We start from the raw sequence: 25,604 nt of genomic DNA on the forward strand, positions 1-25,604 counted from the left end.
AAAGTGAAACGCCATGCAACCTCTGAAGAGACAACTAACACAACACCTATACCCCCTATTAGACTATTTTACAGGAACTTCTTTTCCACAGCTCATAAAACGGAGGAAAGGGTCCTGAAAGATATTGTCAGTAGAAACGTTATCCCTACAGACAAAAATCAGAAGATACAACTGACGATTTACTATAAAACCAGAAAAACGGCCAGCCTACTCATGAGAAACTCTCCAGACAAAGCAGAGCGCTTTAAAAGAGACCAACGTCGTCTATGCCTTCAAATGCCCTCTTGGGGACTGTAAGCCTCAAAAAACCCAGTATATAGGCAAGACAACAACATCTCTTTCCAGGCGTTTAACGATGCATAAGCAACAGAGCTCCATTAAGGAACATATAATCTCTTCCCACAAACAAACCATCACCAGAGAAATCTTAGCAAACAACACAGAAATCATCGATAGATACAGCGATAGCAGGCGGCTTGACGTCTGCGAGGCACTACACATCAAGAAGTCAACACCAGCAATCAACAGCCAATTAATGCACAACTATATTCTACCCACTTCAAGACTCCGCTCCAATATAGAAGCATCAAGAAATATGGACCAATAGGCTTTCTACAATTACTTCCATTCAATACCCATTGTTTCGTGTTCTGTCTTGTGTTTGAATTTAATACCCATTCAATACTCATTGTTTCGTGTTCTGTCTTGTGTTTGAATTTAATACCCATTTAATACCATTTAATACCCATTTAATACAACAATTAATACCCATTGTTGAAAGTTTGTTTTCACCTCATCCACCTCACCCAAATGTAGATATAAATTCGATGTGTAAGCTCTATTCAGTTTCAGTTGTGTGTTTGTAAACTAAAGTCTTTTAAAATGTAATAAGTTTTACGAAACGCGCTCAAGTGTCGCATCAGACTAGAAATAAAAATTAATTTTGGGGAATTGATCTTTGAATTACCATCAACAGTGAAAAGAAACGTAAGAAAGATAGAGAAAATTCGTGTTAGAATTATTAATCTTACTTTTTCGGTCATATTAAATAATATATATATATATATATATATATATATATATATATATATATATATATATATATATATATATGCAATTGACGATCACAAAACACTGATCATTTTATGCGGAAAATCCACAGAGAAATATGAAATGAGGTGAACGTTTCGGCTTGTTAAAGCCTTTGTCAACACCAGACTGTCAGTCTGGTGTTGACAAAGGCTTTAACAAGCCGAAACGTTCACCTCATTTCATATTTCTCTGTGGATTTTCCATATATATATTGTGACGGTAACGCGTTGGTGTTCGGCTGTTCAAAAGCTAGGGGTATGGCCTCGTCACATATAGAAAAAAAAATAGAAAATCTGGAACTTCGTCTGTGGTAAGGTAAGGAGAAGACACACGAAACACAAGTAAATTTTAACAATGAAATTTTAATTACGTTAAAGAAAGCAAAACATGAATAAAATGGACATACAAATTTGTATAATAAAATCAATCAAAATAATAAGAATAATCAAATGGCAAAATGAAAAGTTACATTAAGACAAGTGAGCAAATAACAACTGTATGGCAAACAAAGTAAATAGGTGCCGGAATATTGGCTTCAAGCTATCACCTCTCTTAGTACACGTAAGCCTGGGGCTTAGTCTACCAACGAGACGTGTTAACTTGTCGAAAGCACGGGATATTCTGAAGACTGAGGTCGTGGCGGCCCCAGACATCAAGTAGTATGGTGGGTAGAGTGCAGTTGCAGCTGGGCCCGCAGCCAATCAGCGACGAGCAGGCGACAAGACAGGTAGTTTGGCGGTTTGAGGTGGAGCAGGTGTTCCTGGCTGCATACGTTTTGCTCTCTGGCAAACCTTGGAGACGTTGTTGTCGTTGTTGAATATTTCTTCCATATTAGTTTTGTATAGATTTGTAGCGACGTATTTGGAGGGAAGAGCAGGCTCAATCTCTTGAAGGAGATTATCGTCACAACTCTCCCCCGAAGCCTGCGGTTCTGGAAGAAGTACGTCGTTATGTGGTGGAGTAATAGATGGAGTCGCTTCTACTTCATAAACTCTGGAGAGGGCATCGGCTATGGTGTTGTCAGAACCCTTGATATAGCGGATCTCCAGGTTGAAATCTTGTAAATACAAAGCCCATCGTAGAAGACGCTGGTTGGTGAATTGGGCTTGATGTAGGAAGCGGAGAGGGTTGTGGTCTGAGAAGATGGTTGTAGACCTGGCGCCTTGTAGGTACGGAGCGAAGTGTTGGAGGTTCAGGACGATGGATAGTAGCTCCTTTTCAATAGTGCTGTAGTTCCTCTGGTGTGGTTTCAATTTGTAGCTGTAGTAGCTGACAGGTAGAACCTCCTCGCCTCGTTGTTGCATCAGGACACCACCAACGCCGGTACCACTGGCGTCGACATGAAGGACGAAAGGCTTGGTGATATCTGGTGAGGTGAGAATGGGATTAGAACAGAGGAGGAATTTGAGTTGTTCAAAAGCAACGGTTTGCTGCATGGTCCAATTATACCGTTGCTTGGGACTGGTTAATAGAATTAGAGGTGTGGCGACTGTACTGAAATTCCTCACAAACCTACGGTAATAGGAGGCAAGACCAAGGAAGCGCAGGAGCTGCTTCCTGGTGGTAGGCTGTGGATACTGTTGGATGGCTTGAGTGTGTGAGTCTAACGGAGCTAGGCTGCCACTCCCAATAACATGACCCAGATAACGCACTTTACCTTTCGCGAAGGTGGACTTGCCCAGGTTGATGGTGAGGCCGGCTGTCAGGAGCTTGGAGAACAGACGTCACAGCTGGAGCAGATGTTCACTCCAGGTGTTGGATGCTACGACGATATCGTCCAGGTAGGCGTATGTGTTATCCAAGCCCTGGATGACACGGTTGACAGCTCTCTGAAAGGTGGCCGGGGCATTACATAGTCCGAAAGGAAGGCGTTCATATCTGAAAAGTCCAAAAGGAGTGATGAAGGCAGATATCTCTTTAGCTCGCTCCGTTAGACACACTTGATAGTACCCCTTAAGCAAGTCCACCTGGGACAAGTACTGGGCACTACCAATGGCGTCAAGGATGTCATCTATCCTAGGCAAGGGGTAAGCATCCTTGACAGTTACGTTGTTGAGTTTTCGATAGTCAGTACATAACCGCACCTTACCTTGGGGTTTGGGCACCAAGATACAAGGTGAGGCCCAGGGGGACTCACAAGGTGTAGCCATTCCATGATCCAAGAGGTACTGCACCTCAGCACGCATGACTTCCTTCTTGCTCGGGCTGATTCGGTAGAAGGGTTGACGAATCGGCCGGGTGTCGGGGAGCAGTTGGATGTCGTGCTGGGTAACATTACTCTCTTGGGGGTCATCTCGGAACAACTCCTGATGTTCTCTGAAGATCTTGACAAGAGGTGCACTGTGATTATCCTGAAAGTATTTGGGAAGATCATAAAGGATTTCGGAATTAGAAAGCGCTGACTCCTTGTCAGTGCTTTCGGGAGGAGAAGCTGGGAAGGTCTCACTGTGGATGTAGGGTTCTGTGAAGGTAGAATAATTTATTAGGACAGTGGGAGGAGTACCATTATATTGCTTCAGGAGGTTGACGTGGCACAGCTGGGTCTTCCGCCGCCTATCTGGAGTCTCTATGACGTAGTTGTTGTTATTTCTGCACTCTTTGACGCGGTAGGGTCCTGAAAACCTGTTTTGTAAAGGTGAACCTGGGATAGGGAAGTATGCTAGGACGAAGTCTCCCGGCTTAAATTTTCTTACTTTGCTGGTCTGGTCGTAATGAGTCTTCATCCTCTCTTGGGCTTTCAATAGATTATCATGGGCAAAACGGTGGACTCTCTCTAGAATGTGTTGAAGGTTTTGAAGAAACTGGGGCACATTCTGATGCTCACTGAAGGTGGCATCTCGGAGAGAGTCTTTGAAAGCCTTAAGGGGAGTACGGCACTTACGGCCGTAGAGCATCTCATAAGGAGATACTCCTAGGGACTCATTGGGAAGACTTCTGTAAATACACATTATAAGGTCGATTTGCTTATCCCAATCCTTAGAGGTTTCACTACAAAACTTTTTCAAGAGTGCTTTGATAGTCTGATGACTTCGTTCAAGAGAACCCTGTGAAGCAGGATGATAGGGGCTGGACAATACCTGTTTGATGTTGAACTCCTCCAGTGTCCTTTTGAAGAGATCACTGGTGAAGTTGGTACCACAGTCGCTCTGAATCTCCCTGGGAAATCCGTATTGAGTGAAGATCTTCAATAGATGTTTTACAACAGTAGCAGCCGTGATGTTCTTCACTGGAACTGCTATGGGAAATCTGGTGGTAGGACACAGGATGGTTAAGATATAGGCGTTACCTGAACTGGTCCGAGGTAAAGGACCAACACAGTCTATTATAAGTCTGTGGAAAGGTTCCGCAGGCACCTGTATGGGAATCAGTGGCGCTCTGGGAATGGAGATGTTCGGTTTGCCTGCCATCTGACATGTATGACACTGTTTTACGTACTGTTTGACGCTATTTACCATACCTGGCCAGTAGTAGTCTTGACGAATTCCATGGTAAGTCTTGTTGAAGCCGTAGTGGGAGAGTGCTCCGTGGGCCAGGTGTAGAATAGTGGGCCGCAGGCTGGTAGGAATCACAAGTTGTTCGATGTTGGCCCAATCGTCCTCCTCCTTCAGTTTACTGGGTCTATATCTGCGGTAGAGCAAGTCGTTCTCTAGGAAGAACCCAGGAATACTGTCGGGTTGAGTCTCAGCCTGGAAAAACAATGGTGTTAAAGTAAGATCTTCTCTCTGCAACTTACGGAACTCCAACTTGGTCAGATGCGGGAGTAGTTTCTGAGGGTCTTGAGGGACAGTGGTAGCAGTAGAGTCAGCTGGCTGTGGACGTGCGGCTTGTGCACGGGTGGTCACGAGAACCGGAGGAGAAACTTCATCACTCTCTTGAACCTCTGCTGGAACATACGCTAGAATAGGGTTACTTGGCACAGAGTTACACACCTGGGGTTTGTCCATGACGATCAGGTTGGTTGGTTGCAGGTCTTCTGCCAAGTCGTTGCCTAGGAGAAGTTGCACTCCAGGCATGGGAAAAGGCTTTTCCCTGACGGCGACTTGGACTTCTCCGTTCACGTAGGGACAATCCAGGTGGACTCTGGCGAGAGGGTATGGATTGGTAGCAGTGAGGTCAGTGATGAAGACAGTTTCTCCGGTGTAGACGATGTTGGGCACAGCCGACTTCAAGATGATCGATTGAAGAGCCGCTGTGTCCCTCAAGATCTTCAATTTGAAACGTCCCTCCGGATTTGAACCGTTGGCAGAGACAGTTCCAGTATACAGGTGGTTACTGAAAAGAGAAAGATCATTAACATTAACACCAACATTCATCACAGGCTTACCGGACTTAGGAGGAGTTGGTTTGGGTTTCTGTGGGTCAGTGGTTCCCTTGTATTGAGACTTGCCACACTTGTCTATGGTATGTCCATAGAGTCTACAATACTTGCAGTACAATTGCGAGCCAGCTTGATCGGTGCTCACTTTCTCGTAACTGTACCACGACTTCTTACTGGAGGATGGTTCGGGTGTCAGCCGGTGGAGGAGGCTGTAAGTGTCAGCCGACTTAGCACACTTCAGGTAGTCGGTTTCTTCTTTATCTGCTAAGTAGAGACGGGCAGGAGGCGGCACACGCCTCAAGAATTCTTCAACAAGCATCAGGTTGACGAGTTCTGTAAAAGTAGAGACATGTGCTGCTTCCAGCCATTTCATGAAATATCTCCGTTTTGTGTTAGCAAACTCGAGGAAGGTAGTGGTACTTGCCTTCAGGTGGTCACGGAATTTCCTTCAATAACTTTCTGTAGAGAGGAGGTAGGCGTCCAACACTGCTTGTTTCAGAGTCTGGTAGTCATTCTCAGACGCCAAAGTACTGAGTGTGACTGCAGCTCTACCTGTAAGATGGACTCTGAGAAGTGTGGCCCATTGGTCGACAGGCCAACTGAGTTGATTAGCAAGGGTTTCAAAGGTGGTGAAAAACACATCAACTTCTGCTTCTACAAAGGATGGCATTAACTTACTGTTACGGCCCTCTCGGGACGCAACGGGGTTCTCACTCTGATGTTGTTAGAGGAAGATATATGTATCCGTTCCCAAGCCAGTAGTGGCTATCAAGGGATGAGATCCGTGACGCAAGTAACTTAAAAGGGAGTAGGGAAAGAAAGTTAAGAACTTAATATTATAATGTTCACCATCACCGATTAAATATATAGAATAAAAGAGTACACAAGGGGGAGGGGTATTAACACTTTACAAGGGGATCATGCACAATCTAGTCTTCTGCTGAAGACTCTTGATCAAGAAGCTAGGTGCTGAGTCCGCGGTGCTTTCTTCGTGGCCTCAAGACGTGTCTTCTGAGAATGCCGAGCCTACCCTGGCCACAGGTCAGCCAAAACACAGGTCCACTGGGGGCACCGTCGTGGAGGCCGTCAACCACACGTCCAGCAGGTCTGCTGGCAGGTACTGAGCCACCAAGGCTGGTACGGCCACTCCACGAACGATAAAAGGGGTACGCCCTAGACAGGAGTCTCGTGTGATATCACAAATCACCCTCCTGTCCTCAATACCCCAGTGGATTATCGTCTCCAACAGTCGGTCCCGGGTAAATCCTTTCACTGCCACTCCACTGGCAGGCTAACACGCCACAGTGTTCTTCCGGGGGGACGACGTCACAACAGCTGCAGCAAACTTCACAGTATGGAGACGGGCTGCCTCGGGTAGACTCACTCCACCTTCAACACAGTGGTCCCAGGTCGGCTCTGTAAGCAGACACGTCATCAATAACAGGGACACTAAAACACCACACTTACATGCTCAGACACAAACACCTGACGTATCCTGTCCATAGATGGCGCTGTCGTCGGAGCACCACCTCACCAGAGGTCAGGAGCGGCGGTGTTGAGCGCTGAACCAGACTGGAAACTGGTCCTCGAGGCCAGTACACGCTGTCCTCACTAGGTGTCGTCGTCCGTTTGGCGGGGGTTTCGGGAGCTGACCTGTGGGGACCGACCTGTGAGATTTATATTTATTTAATTTATATGAATTTATATTTACGTTAATTTATATACTTCGATAGCAATTTGTATAATGATAAGTGGACTGTATTTCTGCAATAATCTCATAATCTCACAAATCGATCCTCTACACATTAGGGGGGGGTTATTAAATTAATATATATATGCAGCCAATCAAACTACAGAAATAACTACATACATTGAAGAGCTTCCTTATCTTATAGTACAGCAGGTTAGTCCACCAGGTATAACTAGGGTGTAGACACCAAATTATCCTCTTTGAGGTAGCTTCCATATCACCCAGTAACTGGTGCACAAATCTTGCTTCCTCGTCTTGACCTGTCAAAAGTGCGCTAGCTGTGAAGCCAGAATCCTATATATGACAAGTATATCAGAGAAAACACTATACAGTACATGGAACATGAAGACCTGGCTTAATTACCTTTAGTTTGAGGCGATTTCACGATCTAACCGGGTCACCCTATATCCTGACATTAATGGCCATAAATGAATGATAAACGGGTTTCGGATAGACACTTAACTTGAATTTGTAGACAGCGTGTTGACAATGGTACACTTTCAGTTTCCATAACACTACGTCCAAGTAAATTTAACAGGAGCCGAATTTGCTCCCGTGTGAGCCTCTGGTCTCGTATAAACAACAACTGTTTAACACTCCATACTATTGACGTTACTGGCCGACATTGTCCAGAATGATAGGAGCTAAATTTGCTCCACACGTCTCGGAGGTGACACAACAATGGCTGCCTCCTTCCCCACTCACGCCTGGCCTACTTTGTCCAGATTTCAGAAAGTGATAGAAGGGTCACATTTACTCTACTTTAATATTGATAATTAAGTTAATTTATATAAGATGTTTTTATGATGGTAAAGTCCAAAGACTAATGTATTTAAGAATAATTCCCACCATAATAGATGGTGAATTATAATAGTATGTGGTGATGATATCCCGTTTTCTATAGACGGTAATTCCACTACAAGTTACGTTTTCTATGGGTAACTTGCTTATACAACAGCAATTATCTGAATGATTATTAAATGGTGTCGGATTTTCCGACATAATTCCCCAGGGGGCTGCTCACGGGTCGAAGTCCTATTTAGAACAGACGAACACCGATACTCCTCCTTCGAATTATTAGATTAATTTGATGTTAGTAGTTAGTAAGCACACATTTGTGCGTCTGTTCGTACAGGGCGGATGTCCCGTACTAGAGTTGCAAGGGTTAGAAGTCTAATGCGATTTCATTTCCCTGTCAACTCTTGAAAGGCTAATATTCAAGCCTAATCACATATTATTTAACCCAGAAGACTGAATGTGATCAAATACTACAGTCAAGTATGATTCAGGGACTGCAGTGAGATCAGTGACATTAGATATAACTTGAAGTTTCTTCAGGTAACTGGTCACTGATATATAAACACTGAGGCCCATGGAATACATCTTGATTAAATAATAAATGTATCAAATCAGTCATCAGATTTATTGGGGTTTAATTTAATTAATTGATTCAGAAGATTGAATAGCTCATCATTAAAGTAAAGTATGGTTCTGAGACTGCAGTGGGTTCAGTGACATTGGTCGCAGTGACTTGTAGCTGTTTTAGGCTACTGTTCACTGATTTGCCACTGAGGCCTCATGAACTCATCTCCAGCTTTAAATGATGATACTAACATCAACCTCTGTTGGTATAGTCAGCTGTAATCTCCTTAGTATAATGCTACTGGAGAAATATAATCAGCTGACAAATTTAGATTTCTACTGGTATTGTTTATCTGCAGGCATAGGTCTCCTCAGGCTTGATACTGGGCCTGAGAGTAATTTACCTCCTGCAGAGTTTAACATGGTTATACCCTGATATTTAGTAGGGCTACCAATGAATTGATGGTAGTAGTCTGTCCCCACAAGGACAGCCATTTGGCATTTGATTTGCTCAAATTTACCTGCAGCTGCTTGATAATAGCTTTCCAGGTCAGCATAATCAACTTGAGATTGTTGTGACAAATCTTCACATTTCTTGATCTGTCTTGTTAAGTGGCCTTTAAGACCTGCAAGGGTTCTTTTCATTCTCCCTGCATTATCCATACTGGCTCGTTGGTGAAGCCTTGTGGGGCTTGTATTTGGGCTGCTCATAATACTGAACAAGCACTGATGGTAGCCTAGGGTTAAATTCTGCACTCACTAGGCAATAATCCTACCTCTACTAGAGGTTAACACTTAAAATTAATACACATTATATATATACAATCATACACACTAATGATTTGAGTGATAAACCAGTGTCACTGGAAGTACCTTTAGGTTAGCTCTTCTATATCACCCCAGGATGGTAGAGACACTAATTAATCACTCAAAGGTGTAATGATCATAAGTAATTTATTATATATACAACTCAACTCGAGTTGATAAAAATTACACCCAAAATAGGGTCTGGACCATTCATTAATGGTGTTAGGTTGATCAATATAGTACAACTGACTATGGTAATAATGGGACTAGGATGAACAATAATAGTTCAACTAGTCAAATCCTACCCTGTTGTGGGTTGGCAATTAGTAAATATTATATTGAGAACACTAGTGCAATATATATTAAATAATTCTCTATTTGGAGAAATAATATACACAATTATTGATAATAGCCTCTTAATTAGCCTCTATGAAACTTCTAATATTATCAAGAAGTATTAAATATTATTAGTGACCTCGCGAAATAAAGTCCACAAAATTCGTGGATAATCTCTCGCGAAATGTAACACCACGAAATCCGTGAACAATATCGCGAAGACACAGTCACTAATTAGGCTGGCTTCTATATTAGCGCTGTCATTTCACGAAATAACACGCCACCAAATATCTGTGGGTGTGCATGAAACCGCTGACGAAGCTGAACTGGGCTGTGGGAGGCTCCTGAGCTCCCTCGAGGCTACGCTGCCGTCTTGACTGGCTAGCCTTGTTTAAATAACACTGCACTAGTTTATTTAATGAATCCACTGGTTAACTGGTTCATCCGGTACTAAGATGACCAAATGTGGGTTCATAGGACCAAATATTCCGGTTCCGAAGGTCCAAATAATTCGGTTTCGAAGGACCAAATAATGTGGGAACCGACCTGTGAGATTTATATTTATTTAATTTATGTGAATTTATATTTACGTTAATTTATATACTTCGATAGCAATTTGTATAATGTTAAGTGGACTGTATTTCTGCAATAATCTCTTAATCTCACAAATCGATCTTCTACACATTAGGGGGGTTATTATTGAATTAATATATGCAGCCAATCAAACTACAGGAATAGACTACATACATTGAAAAGGTTCCTTATCTTATAGTACAGCACCCCCTCCCCGCTCAGCTCGTTGTCGCCGTCTGGGGGCTTAGTGGGCGGCTGCCGGAGTGTGATGCTCCTTGGGACAGTCCTCTGTCCTTTTCTAGCCTTGTGCTCCTGCTGCCGTCCTCTCCAATTCTGCTGGGCATCTTTTCCTTTTCCTTCTGTTTCGTTTTTCTCCCCCCTCTTCTCCTATCTGCTTGCCGTTTCCTGCCGACCTGTTGCTCGTTCTGGTTCTTCCCTTGGACTTCTTCTACTTTGACGCCCGGGTGCTTGAGGAGGCATACTCTTGCACCCGTAGAACTGCAGTACCCGACGTCGAGAGCGAGGGGAACCTTTTATTGTCAATCCCCACTTCGTCACTGAACCCGATCTCGACGGACTGTCGGTTTCTTAAGGTGGCGTTTGTGGGGCGTATACTCACGACGCACCCCTAGGAGGCCCCGACAAGATCGGCGATAGCTTCTTGTTGGGTGTCCTGCCTCTAATTGTGGCTCCATGGTGGGTGTGGGGGCACATTCGTGAGTGAATTCGTAATTTCGTCAAGATGATAACCCCTGTTTCGGCTGCTTCTGGCTTACCTTTTCAGGCTCGTGGGGTGGGCGACCAAGCCCCCGAGTCGGTCCGTATTGGAAGACCGGGCTCTGTAGCCTCCGCTGCATTGGGCCCCGACCTTGCTCCTCCTTTGGCCTCTCTGACTCCTTCCCCTGGCTCCCCTCCCTCCTCTGTGGTTGGGTCGAGCCCCAAGCCCCCAGTGGTGACTACCTCGTCCCCTGGCGCGGCTCCTTCTCTAGTTGTTACTACTGCGCCTTTTAACCCCTCTCTCTCTGGGGGTTCTCACCGCCGTTCTCGTCACGGCCGCCCTCGCTCGATTCCTTCCAGTTCTGCTACCTATCAAGCCTTGTTTGGTCCCGCTTCGTGGGCCAAATATTTTGATCTCCTCCCTCTTGATTCTGCGCCTCCTGACGATTTCTCCCTTCATCGACATCTCGTTGATTCCGTGGATGCCTCCATTACTTTTAACCCCACTCGTCTCGGTACGCGTGTCGTTGCTGCTCCTTCTCAGGATGCTGCTTCCCGCTTGGCTGCCTTATCCTGCCTTGGCGAGACCCCCGTTCGGGTCTCGAAGAACGTCCAGTTGAATGCCAGTGTTGGCACTATTTTGCTCCCGCCCCATGTTGCGACCGGTGTTCGGGACCTACGCGACTGCCACGACGATATTCGACATATCCTCGCTGCCCAGGGCCATTCTATTCTCCAGGTGGACACGTTTACTCGTCCCCCTCGTGGTAGTCGCCGTCAACCCCTCCGGGTTGTGAAGATTACCTTTGATGGTAGGACCCTTCCACCCTCTGTCATTCTTGCTGGTGCCAGGTGCTCTGTCCAGGAGTACATTCCTTCTCCTCGGCTCTGCAACAAGTGCTGGAGGTTTGGGCATGGTGCCCTCCGCTGCTCCGGGACTGTCTCTCTCTGTCCTTTGTGTGGTGGCGAAGGTCACTCTAAGTCGGAGTGCGCTTCTCCCCAGGCTCGTTGCCTCAACTGCGGTGAGGCCCATCCTACCTTCTCCCGTGCGTGTGTCCATTACAAGCTTGAGGCAGCCGTCCTCAACTTGAAGCACCGGGAGCGTTTATCTTTTCCTGAGGCGAGGCGCCAGGTTCGCCGGCTCCCGCCTTATGCTAATATCTCTTATGCTCGCGTGTTGCGCTCTTCCTCTCCTCGTCCTTCCCGCCTTCCTCAGACTCACAACCGTTTCCACGCCTTGGACCCTGATGCGCCCACTGCCCCCTCCTCTGTCCCTTTGGGTTCTCTCCCGAAGGATCCTCCTCCTGGTCCTCTGTCTGGGGTTCCCCTTCCTTCTACCCGGTCTGTCGTGTCTTCTGTGTCTCCTTCCTCGTCCCCCTCCGATCCTCCTTCCCATCCTCTTCCTCCATCTATCGGCTCTCCCCGCCGCCTGTCGGTGCGGGCGGATGTCCATCGCTCTCCTAACGGCCGTCGTGTGTGCTCTCGTTCGGCTTCTCCTGTTGAGACACTGGAATCCGTTGCCCGGTACGTAGTTGCTGGGACACCGGTCTCTTTAAGTCAGAAGCGTAAGCCTGGCTCCTCTCCTTCCTCTTCCCCGGCGGGTAAGAAGGCTTCGCTTTCTTCCTCAGCTCCTCCTTCTGGCTCTGTTGCTCCTTCCACTCCCGTTTCAGTGCTTGCGCCCCCTGTTCCTGCTATGGAGGTTTCTTTGGCCCCTGCTTCCCTTTCGGTTGCTGCTCTTGCTGGGGTGCGCTCCTCTCTTTCTACTCCCCCTCTTCCTGCTGCTGTCTTTGACTGCTCCTCTCCGTTGTCTCCTCCTCCTCCTCCTCCTCCTCCTCCGGACCCTGCCCGCCCACCTCTGATCTGTTCTCCCGTTTCCTTCCCTCCGTCTTTGCTCAGTTTACCCATGCCCCCTAACCCTGACTTTGCTGACCCTGATCCCGACCCTGATATTCTTTAACGTGCTCTGTTGGTCTTTCGCCTTTGTTTCTTCCTTGTTCTCTGTTTTTGTCCTTTCTCTTCTCGTCGTTGTCCATTCTTCAATGGAACGTTCGAGGTTATTACGCCAATTTCCTCGAACTCCAACTTCTGGTTTCGCGGTTTTCGCCCCTTTGTGTCTGTCTCCAGGAGCCGATGCTTGGTGCTCGTCCTGGTCGTTTTCGTGGCTATTCCTTTCTCTCCCCCCCCCCAGCCATTGCTGGGGCTTCTAATTCTTCTGCTCTCTTGATTCGGGCTGATGTTCCCTTTGTTCCTTTACTTTTTCCTTCGCCTCTCCATTGTTCTGCTGCTCGTATCTTTGTGGGGAAATGGTACACAGTTTGTTCCATTTATCTCCCCCCGAGTGTCCCGCTCTCTCTTCCTGATTTGAAACACCTCCTAGACTCCTTGCCGGAGCCTGTGCTCCTGCTGGGTGACTTCAATTGTCGTCGTTCTCTTTGGGGTGACGTTCTGACGAATACCCGGGGTCGCCTCCTTGAGCCGTTTCTCCTCTCTTCTTCCCTGTCTCTTCTGAATTCTGGTGAGCCCACTCATTTGGACTCTCGAACTCGCACCCTTTCTTGTCTTGATCTTTCTCTCTGCTCTTCTTCTCTTTACTTAGATTTCACATGGCAGGTTCTTGATGACCTCCATGGAAGTGATCATTTCCCCATCCTTGTTTCCTTTTTCTCTTTTCGCCCTTCCCTCTCTTTCCCTAGGTGGCAGTTTGCTAAGGCGGACTGGACCCTGTTTTCCCTCAGTGCTACTCTCTCTGACCTCTCCCTTCTGCCCCTCTCTCGCGCTCTCCTCCTTTTTCATGACACTGTCTTCGACGCTGCCCTCCGCTCTATTCCTCGCTCTTCCTCTCGGGGTCCACGGAAGTGCGTTCCCTGGTGGAATGCGGACTGTGCTCGGGCTGTCCGCTGTAAGCGTGCAGCCTGGAAGAAGCACCGCCGTAGGCAGACGACCGATTCTTTTCTTTTCTTTCGGAAAGCGAGTGCGGTGGCCCGTAGGGCCATCCGTACGGCTAAACGTGAATGTTGGGCATCTTATGTCTCGACAATTACGTCCGAAACCCCTCTGGCCCAGATCTGGAAGCGTATCCGCAAGATAGCGGGTAAGTTCGTCCCCGATGTTTCACCGGTCCTTCACCTCCATGATACTCTTGTGGCGGACCCGTTGCAGGTCGCTTCCGAACTGGGTTCCCACTTTTCTTCTGTTAGCTCTGGTCTTCATCTTCCCCAATCTTTCCTTCTTCGTAAACCTGTCCTTGAGTCTCGTCCTTTAGATTTCTGCACTCATCTTCAGCTTCCCTATAATGATCCCTTCTCTCTCTCTGAACTTCGTTCTGCCCTGGCCCTCTGCGGTTCTACGGCGGCGGGCTCCGATGGTATTCATTATGAGATGCTTCGCCGTCTCCCTCCGAGCACGTCTCAGTATTTACTGAGTCTGTATAATCGGATCTGGGAGTCGTCGTCGGTCCCTGAGGACTGGCTCGATGCCGTTGTCCTCCCTGTTCGCAAACCAGGGTCTCTGGGTACTTCCCCTAAGGACTTTCGCCCTATTGCTCTCACAAGTTGTGTCTGCAAACTCTTTGAACGTATGGTTAACGTTCGTCTGATGTGGTTCCTGGAACACCATCACCTCCTCTCCCCTTCTCAATTTGGTTTCCGCAAGTGCCGCAGCACGACAGATGTCCTGGTGAACTTGGAGGTCTATATACGTACTGCTTTTGCTGCGAAGACCTCCGTTGTTGCCGTCCTTTTTGACCTAGAAAAGGCTTACGACACCACTTGGCGTTATCATATCCTATCTCAACTTCATTCTTTTGGCCTTCGTGGTCATCTCCCTCTCTTTCTCCGCAGCTTCCTCTCTCGTCGTTCCTTTCGGGTGCGCCTTGGTGCCGCTCTCTCTCCCCCTTTTCAGCAATACGAAGGTGTGCCCCAGGGTAGTGTTCTGAGCACTACTCTTTTTCTGGTTGCCCTCAATGGTCTTCTTTCCTCTCTTCCTTCTGGTGTCTTCTCCGCTCTCTATGTCGATGATCTTACCCTTTGTTGTCAGGGTGATGATTCGCCTCTCCTTCAACGCCGGCTTCAACTTGCGATTGATGCCGTGTCGTCTTGGGCCACAGGTCATGGCTTCAAGTTCTCTACTTCTAAGACTTGTGCCATGACTTTTACGCGGAAACGGGTTGTTCTTCGTCCCTCTTTGTCACTTTATGGTCATCCCCTTGAATACAAAGATTCCGCGAAGCTTTTGGGGTTATTCCTTGACACTCGTTTGTCTTGGTCTCCCCATATCTCTTACCTCCGTGTTGAGTGCTCTAAGTCCCTTACCCTCCTTCGGGTCTTGTCCCATACTTCTTGGGGGGCAGATAGGCGCACTCTCCTTGCTTTACATTCCTCTCTCGTCCTGTCTAAGCTCGATTATGGTTGCCCTGCTTACTCGTCTGCTTCTCCTTCTACTCTTCGCCGTCTTGATGCTTTGCACCATGCTGGGTTGCGCCTCAGTTCTGGTGCCTTTCGTTCGACTCCCGTCCTTAGCTTGTATGTTGACACTGGCTTCCTGTCTCTCCAGGACCGCCGTGATCGCTACTGTCTTCGCTATCTTGCGCGGTCCTTGCAACATCCTTCCTCTCGTCTCTGTCGTGCTTTAACTTTTACCCCTCCTGCGGTTCCTGTTCCTCTTCACCACCTCCCTCTTTCTGTCCGGTTATCTCGCCTGCAGGATTCTCTTTCCGTTCGTATTTCTGATGTTTCTCCTCGTGTTGTTCCTTCTTTGCCCCCGTGGAGGGTCCCTCTTCCGCGGTTTTGTACATCCTTGACTCGTATCACTAAAGCTTTTACCCCTCCTACAGTTCTAAAACGCCTTTTCCTCGAGCACTTTTCTTCTCACTCCCGCTCCGTTTCTGTCTTTACCGATGGGTCTAAGTCAGCGGACGGTGTTGGCTACTCTGTTGTTTTTCCTGATCGCACTTATATGTGTCGCTTGCCTCCGGAGACTAGCATCTTTACAGCGGAACTTTATGCTATTCTCTATGCTCTTCGTCTCCTGCTTTCTCGTTGTCAGTCTTCCTTTGTGGTTGTTGTTGACTCTCGTAGTGCCCTCATGGCTCTCGAGTGCTTTAATCCAGTTCATCCGGTAGTTGTCGAGATCCAGCATTGGCTGTTTCTCGTTCACAGTAAATTTAAGTCGGTTGAGTTTTGTTGGGTTCCCAGCCATATTGGCGTGTCTTTAAATGAGCGTGCGGATGCTGCCGCTAAGGAAGCTGTCCGCTCTTGTCCCATCTCTCGTAAAGGCATTCCGTATTCCGACTTTTACCCGGTTATCCATTCCTCAGTCCTTACCCGTTGGCAGGCTTCTTGGTTGTCTGTTACTGGTAACAAGCTACGTACTCTTAAATGTTGTGTTTCCTCGTGGCCGTCCTCCTTCCACCGTAACCGGCGGTGGGAAACTGCTCTAGCGAGGTTGCGTATTGGCCATACTCGCTTAACCCATGGTCACTTGATGGAGCGCCGCCCTGCTCCTTATTGTCCTAGTTGCATCGTCCCTCTTACGGTCGTGCATGTCCTTCTTGAATGTCCTGACTTCCAGGACGAGCGTGTGTCTTGCTTTCCGACCGCCCCTCGCGGTCACCTATCCCTCGATAGAATTCTTGGTGACTCGGATACTTTTGATATCGTTCGCCTTATGCGTTTTTGTTCTCGTATTGGCATCCTTGGTGATATTTAGTGCCCTCTGATTATTTTGCGTATTTGATGGTGCTACATAGCCTTCCCGGTTTGGTGCCTTCTTTTGATAATTACTTACTTACTTATAGTACAGCAGGTTAGTCCACCAGGTATAACTAGGGTGTAGACACCAAATTATCCTCTTTGAGGTAGCTTCCATATCACCCAGTAACTGGTGCACAAATCTTCCTTCCTCGTCTTGACCTGTCAAAAGTGCGCTAGCTGTGAAGCCAGAATCCTATATATGACAAGTATTTCAGAGAAACTGTACATGGAACATTGAAGACCTGGCTTAATTACCTTTAGTTTGAGGCTTCCACGTGATCTAACCGGGTCACCCTATATCCTGACATTAATGGCCATAAATGAATGATAAACGGGTTTCGGATAGACTTAACTTGAATTGTAGACATCGTGTTGGAGATGGTACCTTTGGTTTCCATAACACTACGTCCAAGTAAATTTAACAGGAGCCGTATTTGCTCCCGTGTGCCTCTGGTCTCGTATACACAATGGCTGTTTAACACTCCATACTATTGACGTTACTGGCCGACATTGTCCAGAATGATAGGAGCTAAATTTGCTCCACACGTCTCGGAGGTGACACAACAATGGCTGCCTCCTTCCCCACTCACGCCTGGCCTACTTTGTCCAGATTTCAGAAAGTGATAGAAGGGTCACATTTACTCTACTTTAATATTGATAATTAAGTTAATTTATATAAGATGTTTTTATGATGGTAAAGTCCAAAGACTAATGTATTTAAGAATAATTCCCACCATAATAGATGGTGAATTATAATAGTATGTGGTGATGATATCCCGTTTTCTATAGACGGTAATTCCACTACAAGTTACGTTTTCTATGGGTAACTTGCTTATACAACAGCAATTATCTGAATGATTATTAAATGGTGTCGGATTTTCCGACATGACCCACAGATGGCGTGGTTGTCACTGCCCCAGGCTCGGACGCTGGATCCGGGTTCGTAACACCTCCCCACCAAAAAGAATTTGGTTTGGGGTTCTATAAAAAGAAACACAAACCAAATTAGTACGACGACACAACTCCAAATGGACTTACTTATACTATGAACTGGAGTGATGAGGCTGTCTTGTCCACAGAACTTTTCTACTGAGAAACCCTGGCACAAAGGGAGCTTGATAATGGCAGGCGATGACCTGCCTGACGTAATCTTCCACACCTCCTCTGCGATGGCAAACAGGGGCATCATCACACACCTCTCTAGTGAGGATCCGTGTAGACTTGATCTGGGGTGACTCGACACTTCCCTATGTCGTGGCACTGATGATGGCTGAACACAGACGGCATTTCTGGTACCGATCCGGTAGTCCTTCAGGGAGACGGGAACCTGAAATACAGAGGTCTGATAATTCAGAGTGATAGTGACAGTGGGCAAGGCAGTACTTACTACATACTCTTCTACTAGGCCCGCACCTAGTTCCAACAGGGCTGCTTGCACACCGAAGATGGCATTCGCTCTGCCTCCGTCAGGTCGACCAACGTTCCGTATAACGCTGTATTGAGGCTCAGCAATCACGCGGGGGGTGTTAACCTGCCGGAAACAGTCACTCATTTTATCATCTGTCGTACCTCCTGTATCTATTATCAGCTTCCAGGTCCCTTCTTCAACTGCAACACTTGCAGTGCAAATTTCTAATCCCAGGGACCTCTTCTCGATGTTTACGGGAGCCATCATCCTTCGGGTCGTCCACTGATCCTTACTGAGAACACAGAGAACACATAGGAGAACAAAACAAAATACCGCTAAGAAACATGAGGCCAATTGAGGGATAGGCTTCCCGAGCCAGTCATGTCCATAGCCGGCAACATCCACACGCCTGGCTTGGACCGAAGAGGGCACTAGACCTTTTGAACACACCGCACCTACCTCTGACGTCTGGGGAATCTCTGGCTGGTTCACTACACGCTGTAACTTGCCATACCGCAAGCACACATCCGCCTTCGCTCCAGACTCGTTGGTATCCGTGGGTGCCCGCACACAAGGCCCCTCTTCTTGCTCAGGTACCTCTGCCTTCTTAACTTCATGTTCCTCGTCGAGAGAATCAGGAGACACTGCTAGATAACTGTCGATCTGCGGGGGAGAGGACAAATTAGACATGTTCAAATCCGGGTCTGTCTTTACCTGGACATTACCATTGCCTGTTACCTCAGACCGTGCTGTTCCGGTAGACTCGTCCGCAACCTTGGGATGATTGGTTCTCCAATCGGTCACCAAGTCGTTGGCTAGTACCACGTCAATCCCAGCCACAGGGAGGGTATCGACTACTGCCAACGCACATGTGCCGCTGAAATAAGGCGAGTCGAGATGTACTGGCACTAAGGGGGCGATGTACTGCGTCCTTGGAAACCCAACCAGGACAACCTCTTGTCTCCCGTCCACACTTACTCCCTCGGGTACCGAGCTCTTCACGATCAGGGACTGGGCTGCTCCACTATCTCTGAGCACTACTACAGATCTACCAGTATGATCACTCGTTACATACCCGGTTGAAGTGTGAGGGGCCAACAAACTTGGTCCTTTCTGCGTCGTCGTAGACTGGTTTCCTGCTGGTGATGTTCCACAGCTCATCAACATCACCTCCCTTCGTGCGCTGCCACCTCTTCTGCCTCGGCACCTAGCAGCTACGTGCCCTTTCTGCCCACAAGTCCAGCACACCATATTCCTCCTTGGACTACGGTGTTTCGGACTACTAGGACTTGTTCTTCGGGGGCTACTTGGGGGCGTCTTCTTAGCGCTTCGTGGGACGGGAGTCTCTTCATCGTCCTGAGGTCTGTCAAACCGGCGCTGGTAATTCCTCGGGACGTACTTAGCAGACGGCCTATGAGTCAGGATATACTCTTCAGCCATGGTGGCTGCTGCACTCAAGGTCTCCACCTGCTGTTCCTCTAAGTACGTCTTGAGGTCTCCAGATAAACAATCCTTGAAGTCCTCGAGCAGAATCAGCTGCTCGAGGTCTGCCTTGGTCTCCACCTTCCGAGAGGCACACCATTCCTGGAAAAGTCGCTCCTTGATCGTGGCGAATTCGGTGAAAGTGTGCTCTGAGGTCTTCTTCAGGTTTCTGAACTTCTGCCTGTACGCCTCAGGTACCAATTGGTACGCCATGAGCACAACCTTCTTCACCTTGTCATAATCGCTGGAGTCGTCAAGGGATAACGTAGAGTAGGCGATTTGGGCCTTCCCAGTCAAGACTGACTGTATCATGATGGCCCAATTCTCCCTTGGCCACTCCAAAGAGGCAGCGACTTTCTCGAAGGCTGCAAAGAACTTTGACACTTCCTTCTCATGGAATTTGGGGACCATTTTGATGTTTCTTACCGGATCGAAACCACTGGTGTCCGTCGTTTGCCTCCGCCCACCTAACCGCAATACTTCTAGTTCATGTTGTCTCTCCTTTTCCTCTCTGTCCTGTCGTTCTTGCCTGTCTCGTTCTTCTCTCTCTCTTTCTCGTTCTTCCCTCTCTCGTCTCTCTTCTCTTTCTCGCTCTTCTTTTTCTCGTTTCTCTTCTCTTTCTCGCTCTTCTTTTTCTCGTTTCTCTTCTCTTTCTCGCTCTTCTTTTCTTTCTTCTCTTTCTAATTCTAAACGCCTCATCGCCAATTCCTTTTCTTTTAAGTCTCGTTCCATCTCTAATTTCTTCCATTCTATTTCACGATTTATTTCTAGGGCACGCATCTTGACTGTTAGGAAGCTGATATTAAGCTCACCTGCATCACTGTCAACGTCGCTGCCCTTATCTTCCTTTTCCGTGGAAGCTATCTCCTCACCTTCCCTTGTACTAGGAGTCTCGCCTTCCTGTTTCTCTTCTGCCTTCAGGTGCCGGTGAACCTTGGACAAGATCTCCACACGGGAATCACTGGCACGGATCTTTATCTCCAGGTAGGCGCTCACTAGTACAAGCTCTGGTTTGCTCAGATATTTTAATCTGGCAAGACAGTCCACTCTGTTCAGAAAAGCCTGAACATCGTCCAGATCATCGATGGTAGCTTTGTCTGCCATTGTCACAGATGGAACACTTAGCACTTATCACACCGTTTACACGTTAGCACTTAACACGCCGAGCACTGTTCTACGCCAATATTGCACTTTATCGCACCAAACACTGCACTTGCCAATATTGCACGTAATCACTTCGGGCACCACACTACCCAATATTGCACCGAGTCCAAGCGAACACTTCGCTCTACAATATTGCACTGAATCACTGAGCACCGCACTAGTCAATATTGCACTTAATCGCTTAATCACAGCGAGCACCGCACTGCACAATATCGCACTTAGTCACTGAGCACCGCACAGGACGTATAACGTCACAATCGTCACACACAGGGGGAATTATTTACAGGGATTACGCCACTTCACCACCCCTGTCAAACATACTTAACAAGGGGACGGATCCCGCTGGGATGCCAATTATGTTACGGCCCTCTCGGGACGCAACGGGGTTCTCACTCTGATGTTGTTAGAGGAAGATATATGTATCCGTTCCCAAGCCAGTAGTGGCTATCAAGGGATGAGATCCGTGACGCAAGTAACTTAAAAGGGAGTAGGGAAAGAAAGTTAAGAACTTAATATTATAATGTTCACCATCACCGATTAAATATATAGAATAAAAGAGTACACAAGGGGGAGGGTATTAACACTTTACAAGGGGATCATGCACAATCTAGTCTTCTGCTGAAGACTCTTGATCAAGAAGCTAGGTGCTGAGTCCGCGGTGCTTTCTTCGTGGCCTCAAGACGTGTCTTCTGAGAATGCCGAGCCTACCCTGGCCACAGGTCAGCCAAAACACAGGTCCACTGGGGGCACCGTCGTGGAGGCCGTCAACCACACGTCCAGCAGGTCTGCTGGCAGGTACTGAGCCACCAAGGCTGGTACGGCCACTCCACGAACGATAAAAGGGGTACGCCCTAGACAGGAGTCTCGTGTGATATCACAAATCACCCTCCTGTCCTCAATACCCCAGTGGATTATCGTCTCCAACAGTCGGTCCCGGGTAAATCCTTTCACTGCCACTCCACTGGCAGGCTAACACGCCACAGTGTTCTTCCGGGGGGACGACGTCACAACAGCTGCAGCAAACTTCACAGTATGGAGACGGGGCTGCCTCGGGTAGACTCACTCCACCTTCAACACAGTGGTCCCAGGTCGGCTCTGTAAGCAGACACGTCATCAATAACAGGGACACTAAAACACCACACTTACATGCTCAGACACAAACACCTGACGTATCCTGTCCATAGATGGCGCTGTCGTCGGAGCACCACCTCACCAGAGGTCAGGAGCGGCGGTGTTGAGCGCTGAACCAGACTGGAAACTGGTCCTCGAGGCCAGTACACGCTGTCCTCACTAGGTGTCGTCGTCCGTTTGGTGGGGGTTTTGGGAGCTGACCCACAGATGGCGTGGTTGTCACTGCCCCAGGCTCGGACGCTGGATCCGGGTTCGTAACACTTACTTGCATGTGATATATTAAAACTGACGGGAAGATTGGCAGTAGCTTGCTGGCGTTGAGCGAGGTGTGAAGTTTCCAACGTGTATTCTCGTTGACGACACTCTAGAGCCAGAGTCGCTTGTTGCTTGTCATGTTCACGTTGCATCTCCAACTCGCGTTGTTTGGTTTCAAGCTGTACTCGTTCCCGCTCACGGAGTAGTGCAACCTCACGTTCTTGTTCTTCCCTCCTCAAGGCAGCTTCACGTTCTTTGAGGGCGATTTCTCGTTCGTGTTCTTCCTTCCTCAAGTCAGTTTCACGTTCTTGTTCTTCTCTCCTCAAAGCAGCCTCACGTTCGTGTTCTTCCCTTCGTATGGCAGCTGCTTCTCTTTGCTGCTCACGTTCAATCTTGGCCAGCTCTAGTTTGAGTTTCATCGTTGCCAAGTCAGTTTTATCTGCAATATAGTAAGTTTCATGAGTTTCAGAGTCTATCTTACCTTGCTCTAAATAGTAATCCAGCAACAGGTTGTGTAGGTCATTTTTGTTGGCTTGGTAGGGAACTTCTAGTTGATACTCATGTGCAAGAGTTTGTAATTCAGTCCTCTTGGCACGACTTAAAGTCCCTATTGAGATTGAGATTGAGCCTGCAGGAAATCTTGTACCCGGAACTCATGTAAGAGGATAAGGGCAAGAAAATCCTACTAACAAATGAAACAGAGTTTCGAAAATAAATGAAACAGTTAATTGCCTCAAAAGTAAAATTGGTAGTCCAAGGATGTAGGCATACCTTGCCGAGTCTCTATAGGACATAAAGCAAGTTTTTCCTACTGAATTTAATATGATACTTACAGAATTAGCGAACTTTTGTGCTCTGAAAAAGTAAGCTAATTCCCTACCGTTGTATGTATCATCATCTCTGACTGACGTGTAGGGGTGCGAGGTGTTGACTGGTGACGAGAACTGCTGCTGAGGTCCCAATTCAGCAACTAAAGTTCGAGCTAGAGGAACTATGGCCCTCTTTGTCCTCCTACAGTCAGATTGCAGAAGATTGGGTGCACTTGACCCGGGGCAGACCACAGTACCAGGGTACCAATATGATGATCTGTCAAAAATGAGAAATATCCAAGGGACAAAGATGGTAAACACGAGTAATAACACGGAGGGAGAGATGACCAATTAAGAGTATGACTGCGGCCTACAGTCACCACGTAATCCAAAGTTGTCTCACCTTCACCATATGTTACTCTCGTAATGCACAATACACCGCACCATATAAAAAATTAAATTGAATATGAAAAATAGTAAAAGCTACGTTAACAAAGTTAAATACGCTTACCATAAATTACCACTTGGCACCAGTACCTGAGTGAAGCTCCCGGACAGGGCCCCCATATAATATGTGACGGTAACGCGTTGGTGTTCGGCTGTTCAAAAGCTAGGGGTATGGCCTCGTCACATATAGAAAAAATAATAGAAAATCTGGAACTTCGTCTGTGGTAAGGTAAGGAGAAGACACACAAAACACAAGTAAATTTTAACAATGAAATTTTAATTACGTTAAAGAAAGCAAAACATGAATAAAATGGACATACAAATTCGTATAATAAAATCAATCAAAATAATAAGAATAATCAAATGGCAAAATGAAAAGTTACGTTAAGACAAGTGAGCAAATAACAACTGTATGGCAAACAAAGTAAATAGGTGCCGGAATATTGGCTTCAAGCTATCACCTCTCTTAGTACACGTAAGCCTGGGGCTTAGTCTTCCAACGAGACGTGTTAACTTGTCGAAAGCACGGGATATTCTGAAAACTGAGGTCGTGGCGGCCCCAGGACATCAAGTAGTATGGTGGGTAGAGTGCAGTTGCAGCTGGGCCCACAGCCAATCAGCAACGAGCAGGCGACAAGACAGGTAGTTTTGCGGTTTGAGGTGGAGCAGGTGTTCCTGGCTGCATACGTTTTGCTCTCTGGCAAACCTTGGAGATGATGTGTTGTCGTTGTTGAATATTTCTTCCATATTAGTTTTGTATAGATTTGTAGCGATGTATTTGGAGGGAAGAGCAGGCTCAATCTCTTGAAGGAGATTATCGTCACAATATATATATATATATATATATATATATATATATATATATATATGTGTGTGTGTGTGTGTTGTACCTAGTAGCCAGAATGCAGTACTTGGCTTACTATGCAATGCCCGATTTACCTAATAAGCCAAGTTTACCTGAATTTATATATTTTTCTATTTTTCTCTTATGAAATAATAAAGCTATCTATTTCATTATGTATGAGTTAATTTGTTCAAATTTGAGTTAAAACTAACTTTGTCGGAAAGCCGACACACTCATAATAACATGAGTGTCCCCTTAAAGAAAAGAGCATGGGTGATTCCGTGACGTCACGTATTTACATTACTCATAAATCTTTTTATACTACAGTCTAGTGTTTAAATTTAATAAAAAGTGTTCACTAAGACTGAATATAATTTTCAACACTGGGAATATAGCTTAATACTTTATTCCTTAAACATAAATAGAACCATTAAACATTTGCATTCATCTCCCCCGGGAGCGTCGTCACGCACACACGCAGAGAGAACAACAAACTGTTTGTGCTCCAGAGAGTTGTGATACTAGGCTCGCACGATAGACCTGCTCTGTCCCAAAGGAGCTACCACACAACTGGAGCATTTGAGTATCCGACTACCTAGCAATCTGTTTTAATTTGGTGCATCATTTTAATATAGATAGGTGGCCGGTTATAATGCATGAAAACCCCCATTACCAAGTACGTTTACTCAGCTCAACACCCACATATTCCATGTCTTGCCTGTACTTATATGTTAAGAGAAACGTTATTAATTCTTTAAACTCGGCAGGTAATTGTGATTTGGAGTTCAAGAAGCTGAGCAGACTGTTGGCCTTCCATATAAATTCATTACCTAGCTGTACACCAAGCTTTGTAGACCTCCAGACAGCCACCATTACCTGGCACTCAGAGGCACAGGGCCGCACCCAAAATTGGTGCTACAATTACACAGCCTTAGCAGACCCCATCAACAGGATCAGCTAAACCCTCCTTTTGTACAATACTGTAGACATAGTATTAATAATTAATTCATTATTGCTATAATAATAGTAGATTAGACCACCATATGTGGTATGATTTATAATTTATATTTTGAATATTAGGCAAACAATTTGTGGTTTATGAAGGAGCCATCTCAAAGTGGTTTAAGCTGGCAAATTGTCCCCCCCCCCCCCCCCCCCCCGCAATTATGTGAGATAAATTCAGGCAGCTGAATCAGTATGTACAGTCCACTCACTTACTTACTCACTTAATTACTTACTTGCTTAATTAACTAACTTATTACTAAGAACTAAGAAAATTAATCAGATAAAAAATTTATCATATTAAAGTCAATTAAGAAATATTTAGTATTTACAGAATTAATAGAATTAAGCTGCTAG

Source organism: Procambarus clarkii, chromosome 52 (assembly GCF_040958095.1).
Source record: "Procambarus clarkii isolate CNS0578487 chromosome 52, FALCON_Pclarkii_2.0, whole genome shotgun sequence".
Taxonomy (NCBI): domain Eukaryota; kingdom Metazoa; phylum Arthropoda; class Malacostraca; order Decapoda; family Cambaridae; genus Procambarus; species Procambarus clarkii.